Here is an 18,486-nt window from a genome sequence, read left to right on the forward strand (position 1 = left end):
GGAACACTTTTAAACATAAGCCTACAAATGGCAATCTGAATCAGAGCACTGCTGCATTGAACTACAAAAATCTCTGAAACTGGAAACACTTATCTCCCTCACTATCTAGCTCACAGATCACTGCACCTGTACATAGCCCATCTATAAATAGCCCAAAAAACTACCTCTTCCCCTACTGTTTTTATTTATTTATTTTGCTCCTTTGCACCCCAGTATTTCTACTTTGCACACTCATCTACTGTGAAATCTACAATGCCAGTGTTTTATTTGCTATATTGTATTTACTTCGCCACCATGGCCTATTTATTGCCTTTACCTCCCTTATATCACCTAATTTGCTCACATTGTATATAGACTTATTTTTCTACTGTATTATTGACTGTATGTTTGTTTTACTCCATGTGTAACTCTGTGTTGTTATATGTGTCGAACTGCTTTGCTTTATCTTGGCTAGGTCGCAGTTGTAAATGATAACTTGTTCTCAACTTGCCTACCTGGTTAAATAAAGGTGAAATAAAAAAATAAATAACATTTATAGGGCCTAGTATTTAGCCAAGTGTCATAAATTACAGGTTATAAAGGCCTGGAAACAATAAGTTTCAATTAATATGCCACAGGCTGCAGTGGTGTGTATTCATGGTAGCCAAGGGGAAGCCAGACTTACCCCCCAAAATGACCAAGAAAATTTCCTTCAATTCGCAAGAGGCTGAATGTATCTCACCGGAGAAAGCATCCAAGCGAATGAAACAGCCCCTCTCTGTATGTGTAACCCATCTATGCTGTCTGGTCAAAACGAGTATGCCATTGTTGCTGCCCTTAGCATTGAATGCAAGGGAGGCCAGCGAGCATTTGACCTCCCTTAATAATATATATTTTTTAATTATAGCCAATCAGCGTTGAGCAAAACTGAGTGAGCTCAGCCGTGAATTGTACTGGCACACAGTCACATCACATTAGAAGCCAAACGTCATTGACAGAAAACGTGAATTGTTGCATCTCGTTGTGTCATTGTCCTTCGGTGGCTAGTAGCTAGCTGAAATCGTCCCTTTCCTAAATTAGCCATGAATTGAGATATGGATTTTGACTTGTGGTTTTACTTAATTCTTCGTACTGGCCAATGATTATAACGGCGATTCTGAATGAACCATAAATTCATACATTGTGCCCCTGTCCTGAGAGGATGGAAGTTCAATATGTAGCTCAATGTTGTAACGTTAGGCTAATGTTAACTAGCTGGCTTAGTGAATTGTTGCCCATGAAAGGAAGTTAGGTTAGCGAGAAAGCATTTTAGCCAGGTAGCCTAGGACAACAAAAACTAAAAGCTTGTATGATAAAGTCATAGACTGTTTAGGCAACATGAAAGAGTAGGATGGCATTGGCGTTTCTCAACAAGTGGGGTGAGTCAACACATTTTTTTCTACTTCCACACACACAGAGAGAAATCAATACCATGGACAGCCACATCATATTTAGCTTACGTTGATTAGACTAAATTATTTTTGTTATATTTTAGTTGTCACTGTATTAGACTCAGCATAGGTGATTAGATTATGTTGAAATGGTGCTGGAATAGTGGAGTCAGCACCTGTTTTCTTTGCGACTTGTAACTCTCTGTGGGTCTAAATTAATAGTTGTTTAGTAGTCCGAAAATGTCGGAAACATTAACTTGCTTGACCATGCTTTAGGTCATGTAACTGTTTGTGACATGCAATATGTTTTGTGGACTTCACCGGATAGATGTTGCTCTCTGGTTTTGTGATGAAACAGGTGTGGTTGAATTTATTCTGCAACTTCTCGGCCTTGACCTATATAGCATGGTGTCAAGGCATATGAACTAAGAGGGTATAGAGAGAACAACACAATTATCACAACACATAGCTTGTAAAATGTAATTTTTTTCCTGGCTTGGCTTCCCTGGTGATTTTACCCATGCACCGCTACTGACAGGCTGATTCAGGGGCATCATGCACCGCAAAAATCTGAGGGGGCTGGGGGGATGGCTGGGGGTGGTCTGGAGGGGAGCTAGGCCCATTGTCTGTAATTTGGAGAATTTTGCCGTTTTCAAACACCCGAAATAGCTTTTTCCTGCAATCTAGAGCCATAATCATTATGCATAATTCTATGTAAAAAATATATATTTTTCTGTATATCCAAGCATACCTCTTCAGCTGTCTGTATCCTCCTGAATGGTGGTTATTTTAAAGTAACTATACTGAACAAAAAAATAAACGTAACATGTAAAGTGTTGGTCCCATGTTTCATTCGCTGAAATGAAAGATCCCAGAAATGTTCCATACGCACAAAAAAGCTTATTTCTCTAAAATGTTGTGCACAAATTTGTTTACATCCCTGTTCATGAGCATTTCTCCTTTGCCAAGATAATCCATTCACCTGACTGGTGTGGCATATCAAGAAGCTGATTAAACGGCATGAGCATTACACAGGTGCACCTTGTGCTGGGGACAATAAAAGGCCACACTAAAATGTGCAGTTTTGTCACACAACGCAATGACACAGATGTCCACTAGAACTGTTGTCAGCTAATTTAATGTTAATTTCTCTACCATAAGCCGCCTCCAATTAAGTTTTGGAGAATTTGGCAATAGGTCCAACTGGCTTCACAAGCGCAGACCATGTGTAACCATCCCAACCCAGGACCTCAACATCCGGCTTCTTCACCTATGGGATGGTCTGAGACGAGCCATCCAGACAGCTGATAAAACTGTGGGTTTGAGCGCAGACCATGTGTAACCATGCCAACCCAGGACCTCAACATCCGGGCTTCTTCACCTGCGGGATGGTCTGAGACGAGCCATCATGACAGCTGATAAAACTGTGGGTTTGCACAACCAAAGAATTTCTGCACAAACTGTCAGAAACCGTCTCAAGGAAGCTCATCTGCGTGCTCGTCATCATCACCACCCTTGACCTGACTTCATTTTGGCGTCGTAACCGACTTCAGTAGACAAATGCTCACTTTTGACGGCCACTGGCACGCTGGAGAAGTGTGCTCTTCACAGATGAATCCCGGTTTCAACTGTACCGGGCAGATGGCAGACAGCGTGTATGGTGTCCCATGGGCGAGCGTTTTGAAGATGTCAACAGGTGAACAGAGTACCCCATTGTGGCGGTGTGGTTATGGTATGGGCAGGCATAAGCTATGGACAATGAACACAATTGCAATTAATCAATGGCATTATGATTGCACAGAGGATCTCGTCACGGTATCTAAGGTCAATTGTCGTGCCATTCATCTGTTGCTATTGCCTCATGTTACAGCATGATAATGCACGGCCCCATGTCACAAAGATCTGTACACAATTCCTGGAAGCTGATAGTGTCCCAGTTCTTCCATTGCTTGCATACTCACCAGACATGTCACCCATTGAGCATGTTTGGGGTGCACTGGATCGACGTGCACAACAGCGTGTTCCAGTTCCCACAAATATCCAGAAACTTCGCACAGCCATTGAAGAGGAGTGGGACAATATTCCACAGGCTACAAGCAACAGTCTGATCAACTCTATGCTGAGATGTGTCGCGCTGCATGAGGCAAATGGTGGTCACACCAGATACTGACTGGTTTTCTGATCCAAGCCCAACCTTTTTTTTAAGGTATCGGTGACTAACAGATACAATAATGTATTCCCAGTCATGTGAAATCCATAGATTAGGGCCTAATGCATTTATTTAATTGACTGATGTCCTTATATAAACTGTAACTCCGTAAAATCTTAGAAACTGTTGCATGTTGCATTTATATTTTTGTTCAGTGTAAATATTATTCTCTGCATCTCTGCTAAAGACTGGGTAAAAAATTGCAAGGAATGTGTCTTAAGTACCTTTAGTTATTTATATTCTAAACCTTGCCATCAGGCAGGCCAGCTAAAATAGACAAGAAAGCTACTCTAACTTAATTGATATGGCTTCTTGGTAGTTAGGCTCCCAATCTCCCAACCTCATAACTATCTGGGCTAGCTAAAGCCAACATCATGAAATTGCTATGTGGCTAGTAGTATTATAGAGAAACAACAACTACATTATGTGTTTTTTTTTACATGACAAATCTGAGGGGGCAAGTGCCCCTGTGCCCCCTATGGGCATGAAGCCAAGTGAACTACTTACTGTTACAACGTTACTACAGAGTTGTACATTCAGAATAGTTTGTGGGGGAAAGGACACACGAGTAGACGATACCAATACGGAGGGGGAGAGTAAAATGATGTAGTTTCCATTGAACTAGAAGTAAAACAATGTGTAATGAATGGCAAAAAAACACAACATACCGAATATATTAAATATTCTCAATATAAGCATGGTCAAGCTGAATTGGAACCAATAGTTGCTTGCTTCCCCCGCGTGAGAAATGGTTTCGCTGAACGAAGGTTTTGTTACAACCTAGCTAGCGAGTACAGAGTTTCATGCAGTTGCTCAGTCCCACACTGACAACGTCGCTGTGGCGGCAGCAGTGCGCATGAGGACCCACATACGTTGCAGGTCCTTTGTTGCGGATATCGAAGATGACTTAACCTCGACAGACTCTCAGCTGGCCAGGTAGTAAGGCATCCATCCCGATATCATCTTTACTTATGACATTGTATGTTCATCCTCTTTTGGGTGTCTTTGTTTCCCAAAATAGTTTATTGATTGCTGAAGTTTGCTTGAGATGTTTTCCGTTGCTAACTAACATGCAATAAGTTCAAATAAGCATACAATATTGTTGCTTAGGCTAACCTATGGCTAGAGAAAGTCAAATATTGTCAAGAAACTTGGAAGTGTTGCTTGCTTGTTATCCATGCTTTCATAATAGCAAGTGTTTGGGAAATTATGATTATCGTGTTTTATTTATATTAAAATAAGCAACTGCACAATGTCATTGAGGAACAAGGCAAATACCGTGTTGCGATTCTGTGAAATTAACTTGCTTGCTTTCTAGCTGCCTGATGCGCATGACTCCACAGTAGTTGAACACCGCGTAGTCGTATAGGAGAATACACTCCACTGTAGTAGAACAGCGCGTAGTCGTATAGGAGAATAGAGAGGAGGTGATTGATAGATAATTTGCTTTGTGCGCAGTGCTTGGGCCACTGGGACAAAAGCCTTACTGTATTCAAGGCTCCAGCTCTGTAACGCGGTTCGGTTGTCTGTACTTGACTCAACTCAACTCAACCCCCCTCTCGCCCTTTCCAACCCGCACTCACTCTGTGGAGTACTACTTTTTTCTCCCCCCCTCTCACCTAGCCTAGGCACCCTCACTATCGGCTGCCTAGGCTACCTCTCACCATGCTTGCATACCCTCAAATATCCAGAGGGGGAATTGTAGAGCTGGATATGCTATTATTATGGTTGTGCAGGCACATTGGGGTTTGGGCAATTCCACAGTAACAGAGTGATGCTGAGACTCACTTTTTCACTTTAAAATGTATGCGAAGTAAAAACCATTGATTGCTAAGTTTAACAACCCATACACCTACACTGAGTGTACAAAACATTATGAATGTTCCCGAGTGGTGCAGCGGTCTAAGGCACTGCATCTCAGTGCAAGAGGCGTCACTACAGTCCCTAGTTCGAATCAAGGCTGTATGAACATCCGGCCGTGATTGGGAGTCCCATTGGGTGGCGCACAATTGGCCCAGCGTCGTCCGAGTTTGGCCAGGGGTAGGTCGTCATTGTAAATAAGAATTTGTTCTTAACTGATTTGCCTAGTTAAATAAAGGTTACATTTAAAAAATGAATACCTGCTCTTTCCATGACATAGACTGACCAGGTGAATCCGAGTGAAAGCTATTATCCCTTATTGATGTAAATTGTTAAATCCACTTCAAACAGTGTAGATGAAGGGGAGGAGACAAGTTAAAGAAGGATTTTTAAGCCTTGAGACAATTGAGACATGGATTATGTGTGCTCCATTCAGAGGGTGAATGGGCAAGACAAAATATTTAAGTGCCTTTGAACGGGGGATGGTAGTAGGTGCCAGGCACACCGGTTTGTGTCAAGAACTGCAACACTACTGTTTTTTTCATACTCAACAGTTTCCTGTGTGTATCAAGAATGGTCCACCACCCAAAGGACATCCATCCAACTTGACACAACTGCGGGAAGGATTGGAGTCAACATGGGCCAGCATCCCTGTGGAACGAAGTCGACACCTTGTAGAGTCCATGCTCCGAGGAATTGAGGCTTTTCTGAGCGCAAAAGACCTGTGTGAGGGGTGTAACTCAATATTAGCAAGGTGTTCTTAATGTTTTGTACACTCAGTGTATATGCAGAAGTCCACTTTAAAAATTGCCACTGAGAATGTTACAAAACCACATTACCTTGAAGAACAGTGCAGATGCAAAGTTTGGTAACAGAATGACAGTAACATCTTCCTCAGTGTTTTATGTGACCACGTTTTCCAAAAACTGTGAAATATCTACTTTGAATTGAGATTCAAAGATGTCTGAGAAAGAATGGGGTATCAGCTATGATATGACACCTTGAGTTTGAAACAAAACTATTTTGGTTATGTAACTACAGTAAGTGAAGTGGATCAACAGCCGGTAACAGAATTTTTATTTTACCTCTAGGCAAGTCAGTTAAGAACAAATTCTTATTTTCAATGACGGCCTAGGAACAGTGGGTTAACTGCCTTGTTCAGGGGCAGAACGACAGATTTTTACCTTGTCAGCTCAGGGATTTCAGCCTTTCGGTTACAAGTCCAACGCTCTAACCACTAGGCTACCTGCCACCCCATAAGAATGACACCATGACAAGACACTAGGCAGTATTTCTTAATCTTACAGAAGGCAAATAGTTTTTGCTAAACTATGTTGATTTTAGCTGGCAGGGGTCTTCACTTCATCATTATTGTGTTTTGATGTATCTCTAATACCTTTTAAGACTTTTAGACTTCTAGTAGATGTTAAGACCCCTTTTCCATCTGTGTGACCAGAAATCAAAGCCTTTGCTTATTCCTCATTTTTAGGATGGAAAACGGTTGAAAAATGTATCTATGCCTTCATTTCCCAGAAATGTAGACTTTTAGCTTCCATTTCACACCTAATTTCCACTTTCATGTCATGTTTTGTGCCTGTAACCCTTGTCTGTTTTCAGGAACTGCAAGTCGAGAGTAATGTGGCTTTATTATAACATTTTATTGACACACTCCTCCGCTCCGCGATCTTAGAAGAGATTGATAGTCGTTTGTGGTGTTCCATGAGTTATCTCACACACACACACACACACACACACACACACACACACACACACACACACACACACACACACACACACACACACACTGGGCAAGACACCACACTCAGCAATATATTTCAGTCTTCTCGATCGTGGTTTAGCAGAGGATGGGTGCAGCGGGTATATCTTGATATGAGTCACTTTGTTCTTTGTTTTTGTTGCTGAATGGAATGCAACCCCTAGACTTTTCAGAAAACCCTTCAAATGCGTCTTTGACAAAGTTGGTCTGAATGGTGTGCTCATTCAATTTCATGAGTTCAGACAATCAAACTTCTCCTCTACTCTCTAAACAAAACAATCAAAGTGTTGCTGTATTGTTAGAATTGTTTTTTGGAGTCTTATTTTGGATCATGGTTGGAGTGTGTAATGTAATTGGGGGGCTACAGAATGTTTAGGTACACTGAATTAAAGTACAACTTACAATGGTACACTTTGACTATGGGTTTGTCAGGGTCGTTTCCTTTGGGACTAGGGAAGTTATTGTTAAGAGTATTTGTTTTTTCCCCTCTGGTTATGTTGAGGAAGAGATGGTTGACATTTGCAGACATCAGGCACTAAATACCAGGCAGGACTGGTTTTGTATCAGGATGGCCTGAAATTCCATAAATGCTTAGTGTAACTGTTTATCTGTTCTCACCTTACTAGGACAGCCTGAAAGAAGGTATGCCTATGTGTTTGTATATGTCTTGGTTCTCTCTAGGTTTACTAAGGTGGTTATTGGCAAAAATACTGGTTTTAGTGAAGGCCCCATGTACATAGTTGACCTTTCCCCTTCTTACGTGCAGGCAGGAGGGAATTTACTCGTTCACTTGAAAACTAATCTCAGTTCAACTGGCAAACTAGGTGCAAAGTCAGGCTTAGATTGCCTCAGATGCCCAGCTCTAGTATCTAAATGCAAAGGGGATGTTGATATGGGTAGGCCACCAGCCCTGTGTGTGTCTGAGTCTAGGGGCTGTTCAGGACAACAGTTTGTGTTTTGGTTCATACTTCTTAGCTATGGTGGTAAACACAGATATGATAACTACGCTTTGACTTGCTTGTGATTGCCAAAGAAAGCTGTGATACTCAGCATTGTTTAGTTTCACAATGATTGAAGATCATATCTTCTTTGCTGGACATTTTTAATGTTTGTGCTTTTCTAATAGCACATTTCTGTGTTCTATTCATGTGCTTTTCTAGTAACCGTTTTCTATGCTCATGCAAGTGACTGACTGATCGAATCCTCACTATCAGTAGCTGCAATTTGGCAGTACGCCCAGACCTTTGTTTTGAGAACGAAAGATATCTCAGTTTCAAGGTCTCAGCTTAGAGAGAAGAAGCCTCGTGAGGTATTGGTCTGTCACATGTCATGAACCAGTATTGGTCGGTCACATAAATTCAACAAAACAGTAATGATGAATTCATTACGCTAAATCATGCAAATATAACTTCTCTGTGTATAGCCGTACATAAGACAACTGCTGTACCTGTGTAAGAATTTCCACAACACTTCCTCAAACCTTTCCAGACAATCTGTTGTTATCAAACAACTGTGCTTGATTCAATTTCTTATTTTTAGCACAGTAAAACCTGAAAGGCCTATGCTGGAATCTGCATGGGAAACACAGTCAAGTTGAACAGGGTTGTCTCAGATAGCTAGACAGGCGGTAGACAGACAAGAGGGACTTGTTTTGGACATGGGATAGCTGTAGTAATTTATGGAGGTAATTAAACCAAGTAGGTTTTTAAAGGGGATCACTCTATGCTCCTGTGTGTGCTTAAGACGCACACATTTGCAAGACCTTTGTGTGTGAGGCCCTCCATTCTATGAGTGGGCAGCTGCGTGCCTGTGAGCAAGGCACTGTTCCATTCTCTCCCTCTCTCTGTAACCCTCTCGCTCTCTCACTTTATCTCTCTCCCCCTCTTTCTTTCTGTGGTTCCTTGGCCCAAGGCATTATGCAAAGCCTCCAGAAAAAAGGATTGTTAGCCATGCCTGTCTGTGCCTCTGTGTTGCACACATTTCATTTTAACGACGACCTTTTAACTCTTTCTGTGTGACCTTCAGTCATAACTGCTCTGCTTCGCCCACAACGTCAAAGTCTGTGAGCTGAGTTCCAACAAATAGTAATGTTCACCGGTTCCCCCCACGTTTCTGTGTGTATATAAACTCACGTCCTCTCACTGTCAACTGCATTTATTTTCAGCAAACTTAACATGTGTTAATATTTGTATGAACATAGCAAGATTCAACAACTCAGACATAAACTGAACAAGTTCCACAGACGTGCCTAACAGGAATGGAATAATGTCTCCCTGAACAAAGGGGGGGTCAAAATCAAAAGTAACAGTCAATATCTGGTGTGGCCACCAGCTGCATTAACCTCTATGGGCTAGGTGGGACGCTTGCGATTTCGTCCCACCTACTCAATAGCCAGTGTAATCCTGTGGCGCGATATTCAAATACCTTAGAAATGCTATTACTTCAATTTCTCAAACATATGACTATTTTACACCATTTTAAAGACAAGACTCTCGTTAATCTAACCACACTGTCTGATTTCAAAAAGGCTTTACAACGAAAGCAAAACATTAGATTATGTCAGCAGAGTACCAAGCCAGAAATAATCAGACACCCATTTTTCAAGCTAGCATATAATGTCACATAAACCCAAACCACAGCTAAATGCAGCACTAACCTTTGATGATCTTCATCAGATGACACACCTAGGACATTATGTTATACAATACATGCATGTTTTGTTCAATCAAGTTCATATTTATATCAAAAACCAGCTTTTTACATTAGCATGTGACGTTCAGAACTAGCATACTTCCGTTGAATTTACTAAATTACTCACGATAAACGTTCACAAAAAGCATAACAATTCTTTTAAGAATTATAGATACAGAACTCCTCTATGCACTCGATATGTCTGATTTTAAAATAGCTTTTCGGTGAAAGCACATTTTGCAATATTCTGAGTAGATAGCCCGGCATCACAGGGCTAGCTATTTAGACACCCAGCAAGTTTAGCACTCACCAAAGTCAGATTTACTATAAGAAAAATGTTATTACCTTTGGTGTTCTTCTTCAGAATGCACTCCCAGGACTTCTACTTCAAAAAACAAATGTTGGTTTGGTCCCAAATAATCCATTGTTATATCCAAATAGCGGCGTTTTGTTCGTGCGTTCAAGACACTATCCGAAAGGGTAAAGAAGGGTGACGAGCATGGCGCATTTCGTGACAAAAAAATTCTAAATATTCCATTACTGTACTTTGAATCATGTCAACCGCTGTTTAAAATCCATTTTTATGCCATTTTTCTCGTAAAAAAAACGATAATATTCCGACCGGGAATCTGCATTTAGGTAAACAGACGAAAGAAAAAAAAGCATGGGGTCGACTCGGGCACGTGCCTAAGCCCATTGTCCTCTGATCGGCCACTTGCCAAAAGCGTAAATGTGTTTCAGTCTGGGGCTGCCTCGATATCGTTCAGCTTTTTCCCGGGCTCTGAGAGCCTATGGGAGCCGTAGGAAGTGTCACGTTACAGCAAAGATCCTCAGTCTTCAATAAAAAGAGCCAAGATGAACAACAACTTGTCAGACAGGCCACTTCCTGTAAGGAATCTTCTCAGGTTTTTGCCTGCCATATGAGTTCTGTTATACTCACAGACACCATTCAAACAGTTTTAGAAACTTTAGGGTGTTTTCTATCCAAAGCCAATAATAATTCTAGTTACTGGGCAGGAGTAGTAACCAGATTAAATCGGGTACGTTTTTTTATCCGGCCGTGTCAATACTGCCCCCTACCCCCAACAGGTTAACTGTGACCTTAATTGCCTACCATCTGTAAGCTGTTAGTGTCTTAACGACCGTTCCACAGGTGCATGTTCATTAATTGTTTATGGTTCATTGAACAAGCATGGGAAACAGTGTTTAAACCCTTTACACTGAAGATCTGTGAAGTTATTTGGATTTTTAAGAAGGTCCTGAAAAAGGGAAGTTTCTTTTTTTGCTGAGTTTGTCATTCACATGATGCATCAAATACCCACAGAGACCGGCTGGTGAGAAAAAAGGAGCCATTCTGGCATACACCAGAGCAACCCTCCCCAACCCCCTGTCAATGACAAGATGTGGTTTCAGTTGAACCGCATTTTCGGAAGGGAATCATTTTTTTAAAGCCCTGAGTCACATCGCCACATCTTTCTTTTGTCTCTCATCATTCATTTTAATTGGCTTCTTTTGAATTTTCATCATTACCACTGATTGGTGAGAGGCCTGATGAGAAGCCTTATGTTGAGATGGACAAAGAAAGGAGACTACTGAAGACTGTTGGGTTCAATAAGTCAGGGTTCAATGTAGTTATATTTCCTTGTGGACTGAACCTGAGAGAGATGACTGACAGTGTTTCTGTCTAGACTTTCAATGAATGCACGTCCCCAAAAAGTGTGTACGTTGACATCCCATACATTGACTTTGGCTGAAAGAGAACTCCTGTCTGCGTGGTGTAAAGTTTCCAGTGTTGTTTTTGCACTGCATTCTCTAGGGACGGACTGGGACAAGAATTACGCCCTGGTCCTGTCATTTTGTACCCACCTTTTTTTTTAGGGTTGGGCTGTATCCAGATTTTGATATCGTCATACCGTCCTTCTGTCATTCCGAGATTTATGGTATTACCGGCTTAGTTCACAAAGGGATGCCAAAGAATGCAAAAAATACCATTTGGGCGTCTATTACCAGAATGCAAAAAAAAATTGTATAAGTAATAGTGAATTTCCTAGGAGGCTGCTAGCTAAATATGCTAATGAGCGCAAACCAAAATAAACTAATTGCAAAGACAGGAAATCCAACTCATAAAGTTATACATATATACAGTACCAGTCAAAAGTTTGAACACGCCTACTCATTCCAGGGTTTTTCTTTGTTTTTACTATTTTCTACATTGTAAAATAATAGTGATGAAATCAAAAATATGAAATAACACACATGGAATTATGTAGTAACCAAAAAAGTGTTAAACAAATCAAAATATATTGTAGATTCTTCAAAGTAGCCACCCTTTGCCTTGATGACAGCTTTGCACACGCTTGGCATTCTCTCAACCAGCTTCACCTGGAATGCTTTTCCAACAGTCTCGAAGGAAAAGCACTTGTTGGTTGCTTTTCCTTCACTCTGCGGTCCAACTCATCCCAAACCATCTCATTTGGGTTGGGGTCAGGTGATTGTGGAGGCCAGGTCATCTGATGCAGCACTCCATCACTCTCATTCTTGGTCAAATTGCCCTTACACAGCCCGGAGGTGTGTTTTGGGTCATTGTCCTGTTGAAAAACAAATGATAGTCCCACTAAGCACAAACCAGATGGGATGACGTATCACTGCAGAATGCCTTGGTAACCATGCTGGTTAAGTGTGCCTTGAATTCTAAATAAATCACAGACAGTGTCACCAGCAAGCACCATCACACCTCCTCCTCCATGCTTCACGGTGGGAACCACACATGCAGAGATCACCCGTTCACCTACTCTGCGTCTCACAAAGACACGGCGGGTGGAACCAAAAATCTCAAATCAGACCAAAGGACAGATTTCCACCAGTCTAATGTCCATTGCTCATGTTTCTTGGCCCAAGCAAGTCTCTTCTTATTATTGGTGTCCTTTAGTAGTGGTTTCTTTGCCGAAATTCAACCATGAAGGCCTGATTCACGCAGTCTCCTCTGAACAGTTGGTGTTGAGATGTGTCTGTTACTTGAACTCTGTGAAGCATTTATTTGGGCTGCAATTTCTGAGGCTGCTAACTGTAATGAACTTATCCTCTGAAGCAGAGGTAACTCTGAGTCTTCCTTTCCTGTGGCGGTCCTCATGAGAGCCAGTTTCATCATACCGCTTGATGGTTTTTGCGACTGCACTTGAAGAAACTTTCAAAGTTCTTGAAATGTTCTGTATTGACTGACCTTCATGTGTTAAAGTAATGATGGACTGTCATTTTTCTTTTCTTATTTGAGCCGTACTTGCCATAATAGGGACTTGGTCTTTTACCAAATAGGGCTATCTTCTGTATACCACCCCAACCTAGTCACAACACAACTGAATGGCTCAAACGCAATAAGAAGGAAAGAAATTCCACAAATTAACTTTTAACATGGCACACCTGTTCATTGAGATCCATTCTAGGTGACTACCTCATGAAGCTGGTTGAGAGAATGCCAAGAGTGTGCAAAGCTGTCATCAAGGAAAAGGATGGCTACTTTGAAGAATCTCAAATATAAAATATATGTTGATTTGTTTAACACTTTTTTGGATACTACATTATTCCATATGTGTTATTTCATAGTTTTGATGTCTTTACTGTTAGTCTACAATGTAGAAAATAGTACAGATAAAGAAAAACCCTTGAATGAGTAGGTGTGTCCAAACTTTTGACTGGTACTGTAGGTAGGAGCTACCAAATGTAATTGTTGGTGAGTTTGGACATTTACAAGTGAATGTGAACGAGAGACATTGTGAAAATGAACAAAGTTTTGATGCAAGCTTGTCTGAAGGAAGAATAGTACTGGCTCTGGAGCAGCATGTGTAAACACTGTGTCTGTGTGGAGTCTGGAGTCGCTAGTGCAACGGGCCTTTCTGCTCAGAGAAGATGGGGGAGGAGCAGAAAGGAGAGGAGAAGAAACACAAGGAATTTTGTGCTTCAGTTATACTTCTCCACTCAGATGAGAATTCACGAACTGGCATTCTATCAGCAGACAGCTCTCTGATACCTACACAAAGTTGAGACCCTCCTCTCTCCGACAGGGACAAGGGGACAAACTTCCAAATCTGTGTTTTTCCCGCAATTGCATTTTGAAATGTTATTCGATCAGAATGCATTTTTCTCTCAAGAGCATGGGGGGAGAGGAGAGTGGTTCGCTCATCACAGCAGCATGCCCCAGAAAAACAGGCACATGGGCAGGGCAGACACTTTCATTACAGGAATCATGAGAATAATGCACCTTACTGTTTGGAAAAATCCATGATCTTTGGGGACTCCCAAGTGTCGCAGCGGTCTAAGTCACCACATCTCAATTCTAGTGGCGTCACTACAGACACTTGTTCGATTCCAGGCAGTATCACAACTGGTTGTGATTGGGAGTCCCATAGGGTGGCGCACAATTGACCCAGGGTTGTCCGGGTTCGGGTTTGGCCGGGGTAGGCCATCATTGGAAATAAGAATTTGTTCTTCACTGACTTGCCTAGTTAAATAAAGGTAAAGAAATATATATTGGCTATCGAACTGATGACAAGTCGGAGCAGGACTCGGCTGCTGCCGTGTTTTGAATGTGAGTTTGCATGACCTCAGCCAATCAGAAAACCGGGCTGGTCCATTTTGGTAGGGGGCCGGCCGTTGCTCACTGATCAGCCAAAGGCTCATTATAGATTTACATTTTACATTTACGTCATTTAGCAGACGCTCTTATCCAGAGCGACTTACAAATTGGTGAATTCACCTTATGATATCCAGTGGAACAACCACTTTACAATAGTACATCTATATCTTTTTTTTTGGGGGGGGGGGGTTAGAAGGATTACTTAATCCTATCCCAGGTATTCCTTAAAGCGGTGGGGTTTCAGGTGTCTCCGGAAGGTGGTGATTGACTCCGCTGTCCTGGCGTCGTGAGGGAGCTTGTTCCACCATTGGGGTGCCAGAGCAGCGAACAGTTTTGACTGGGCTGAGCGGGAACTGTGCTTCCGCAGAGGTAGGGGGGCCAGCAGGCCAGAGGTGGATGAACACAGTGCCCTTCTTTGGGTGTAGGGACTGATCAGAGTCTGAAGGTACGGAGGTGCCGTTCCCCTCACAGCTCCATAGGCAAGCACCATGGTCTTGTAGCAGATGCGAGCTTCAACTGGAAGCCAGTGGAGAGTGTGGACGAGCGGGGTGACGTGAGAGAACTTGGGAAGGTTGAACACCAGACGGGCTGCGGCGTTCTGGATGAGTTGTAGGGGTTTAATGGCGCAGGCAGGGAGCCCCGCCAACAGCGAGTTGCAGTAATCCAGACGGGAGATGACAAGTGCCTGAATTAGGACCTGCGCCGCTTCCTGTGTGAGGCAGGGTCATACTCTGCGAATGTTGTAGAGCATGAACCTACAGGATTGGGTCACCACCTTGATGTTAGCGGAGAACGACAGGGTGTTGTCCAGGGTCACGCCAAGGCTCTTAGCACTCTGGTAGGAGGACACAATGGAGTTGTCAACCGTGATGGCGAGATCATGGAACGGGCAGTCCTTCCCCGGGAGGAAGAGCAGCTCCGTCTTGCCGAGGTTCAGCTTGAGATGGTGATCCGTCATCCACACTGATATGTCTGCCAGACATGCAGAGATGCGATTTGCCACCTGGTTATCAGAAGGGGGAAAGGAGCAGATTAGTTGTGTGTCATCTGCATAGCAATGATAGGAGAGACCATGTGAGGATATGACAGAGGCAAGTGACTTGGTGTATAGCGAGAATAGGAGAGGGCCTAGAACTGAGCCCTGGGGGACACCAGTGGTGAGAGCACGTGGTGCGGAGACGGATTCTCGCCCCGCCATCTGGTAGGAGCGACCTGTCAGGTAGGACGCAATCCAAGAGTGAGCCGCGCCAGAGATGCCCAACTCGGAGAGGGTGGAGAGGAGGATCTGATGGTTCACAGTATCAAAGGCAGCAGATAGGTCTAGAAGGATGAGAGCAGAGGAGAGAGAGTTAGCTTTAGCAGTGCGGAGAGCCTCTGTGACACAGAGAAGAGCAGTCTCAGTTGAATGACCTGTCTTGAAACCTGACTGATTTGGATCTAGAAGGTCATTCTGAGAGAGATAGCAAGAGAGCTGGCCAAGGACGGCACGCTCAAGAGTTTTGGAGAGGAAAGAAAGAAGGGATACTGGTCTGTAGTTGTTGACATCGGAGAGATCGAGTGTTGGTTTTTTGAGAAGGGGTGCAACTCTCGCTCTCTTGAAGACAGAAGGGACGTAGCCAGCGGTCAAGGATGAGTTGATGAGCGAGGTGAGGTAAGGGAGAAGGTCTCCGGAAATGGTCTGGAGAAGAGAGGAGGGGATAGGGTCAAGCAGGCAGGTTGTTGGGCGGCCGGCCTTCACAAGTTGCAGGATTTCATCTGGAGAGAGAGGGGAGAAAGAGGTCAAAGCATAGGGTAGGACAATGTGAGCAGGACCAGCGGTGTCGTTTGACTTAACAAACGAGGATCGGATGTCCTCAACCTTCTTTTCAAAATGGTTGACAAAGTAATCCGCAGAGAGGGAGGAGGGGGGGAGGGGGAGGAGGATTCAGGAGGGAGGAGAAGGTGGCAAAGAGCTTCCTAGGGTTAGAGGCAGATGCTTGGAATTTAGAGTGGTAGAAAGTGGCTTTAGCAGCAGAAACAGAGGAAGAAAATGTGGAGAGGAGGGAGTGAAAAGATGCCAGGTCCACAGGGAGGCTAGTTTTCCTCCATTTCCGCACGGCTGCCCGGAGCCCTGTTCTGTGTGCTTGCAATGAGTCGTCAAGCAACGGAGCAGGAGGGGAGGACCGAGCCGGCCGGGAGGATAGGGGACATAGAGAGTCAAAGGATGCAGAAAGGGAGGAGAGGAGGGTTGAGGAGGCAGAATCAGGAGATTGGTTGGAGAAGGATTGAGCAGAGGGAAGAGATGATAAAATGGAAGAGGAGAGAGTAGCAGGAGAGAGAGAGCGAAGGTTGTGACGGCGCAATACCATCTGAGTAGGGGCAGAGTGAGTAGTGTTGGAGGAGAGCGAGAGGGAAAAGGATACAAGGTAGTGGTCGGAGACTTGGAGGGGAGTTGCAGTGAGATTAGTAGAAGAACAGCATCTAGTAAAGATGAGGTCAAGCGTAGGGGGGGACGGTGAGTGGGTGAGGCCAAAAGAGGAGAGGAGTGGAAAGAAGGACGCAGAGAGAAATGAGTCAAAGGTAGATGTAGGGAGGTTAAAGTCACCCAGAATTGTGAGGGGTGAGCCATCCTCAGGAAAGGAACTTATCAAGGCGTCAAGCTCATTGGTGAACTCTCCAAGGGAACCTGGAGGGCGATAAATGATAAGGATGTTAAGCTTGAATGGGCTAGTGACTGTGACAGCATGGAATTCAAAGGAGGAGATAGACAGATGGGTCAGGGGAGAAAGGGAGAATGCCCACTTGGGAGAGATGAGGATTCCAGTGCCACCACCCCGCTGACCAGATGCTCTCGGGGTATGCGAGAACACGTGGTCAGACGAGGAGAGAGCAGTAGGAGTAGCAGTGTTTTCTGTGGTAATCCATGTTTCCGTCAGCGCCAAGAAGTCGAGGGACTGGAGGGTAGCATAGGCTGAGATGAACTCTGCCTTGTTGGCCGCAGACCGGCAGTTCCAGAGGCTGCCGGAGACCTGGAACTCCACGTGGGTCGTGCGCGCTGGGACCACCAGGTTAGAGTGGCAGCGGCCATGCGGTGTGAAGTGTTTGTGTGGCCTGTGCAGAGAGGAGAGAACAGGGATAGACAGACACATAGTTGACAGGCTACAGGAGAGGCTACGCTAATGCAAAGGAGATTGGAATGAAAATTATCTAAACAACTGGGGAAGCGAGAGAGCCGAGGGCCTCCCTCACTAACCATTCACTGAAACACTCAAATATAACTTTTCCAACTTCCACTTAGAAATTATAATTGATGTAAACTACAGTGGTTCAATGTTTCCAGGAATAGGCTCAAACTTAGTTTATTCAGCTAGATAACTTGGTACAGTATTCTTCCGTGAAACCCACCCAGTGCACCGTGTCCTATGACGCCGTAGCTAACTAGCATGCTAGCATCCAATAACACACGGCTAGCACCAATACTTGGTTACAACAAACTACCAATGGATCATTCGTGTCCGTGTCTAGTTCCTTTCATAACGCAGAAGTAATTAAACGTTGGCTAGCTAACACAAAGTCAGTCCTGCTAGCTACACAAGTGGACTACACAACTCGAAAGCTTACGTTGCAAAAATCTTGTTGACTAAAATGATACAGTACCGCTAGCTGGTAGAGTTGGCTAGCTAGCAGTGGCTGCGTTTACCTTTATCTTTGATACAAAGACAACTATGTAGCTAGCTAACGTTACACTAATCAAATCGTTCCGTTGTAATGTATTTAGTTTCTACAGTGCTGCTAGTTGGTAAAGTTGGCTAGCTAGCAGAGAAATTGCTTAATATCATATTGAAACAAAATCTTAGCAGGCCCATGGGCCTGTGTGTGTCAATTTCGACCAGCCCATCCAACAAAAAAATGGTTCAGCCCGTCTGGCATT

General features: G+C 43.5%; 1 protein-coding gene across 3 annotated transcripts in view; it reads left to right on the forward strand.

Moving 5' to 3' along the window:
- The first annotated feature begins 4,403 nt into the window (after nucleotides 1-4,403).
- LOC106607475 (protein FAM53B) overlaps nucleotides 4,404-18,486 on the forward strand; it is a 55,440-nt gene continuing 41,357 nt past the window's right edge. Inside the window, exons 1-2 of one of the 3 annotated variants that reach the window (XM_045721214.2) lie at nucleotides 4,407-4,554; nucleotides 6,033-6,232. The gene's annotated coding sequence lies outside the window, so the exon portion shown is untranslated. Of the gene's footprint in view, nucleotides 4,555-6,032; nucleotides 6,233-18,486 lie in introns of all 3 variants that reach the window. The other 2 variants (XM_045721222.2, XM_014204460.3) reach the window with 2 other exon arrangements.

Source organism: Salmo salar, chromosome 01, assembly GCF_965601325.2.
Source record: "Salmo salar chromosome 01, fSalSal1, whole genome shotgun sequence".
Lineage (NCBI taxonomy): Eukaryota > Metazoa > Chordata > Actinopteri > Salmoniformes > Salmonidae > Salmo > Salmo salar.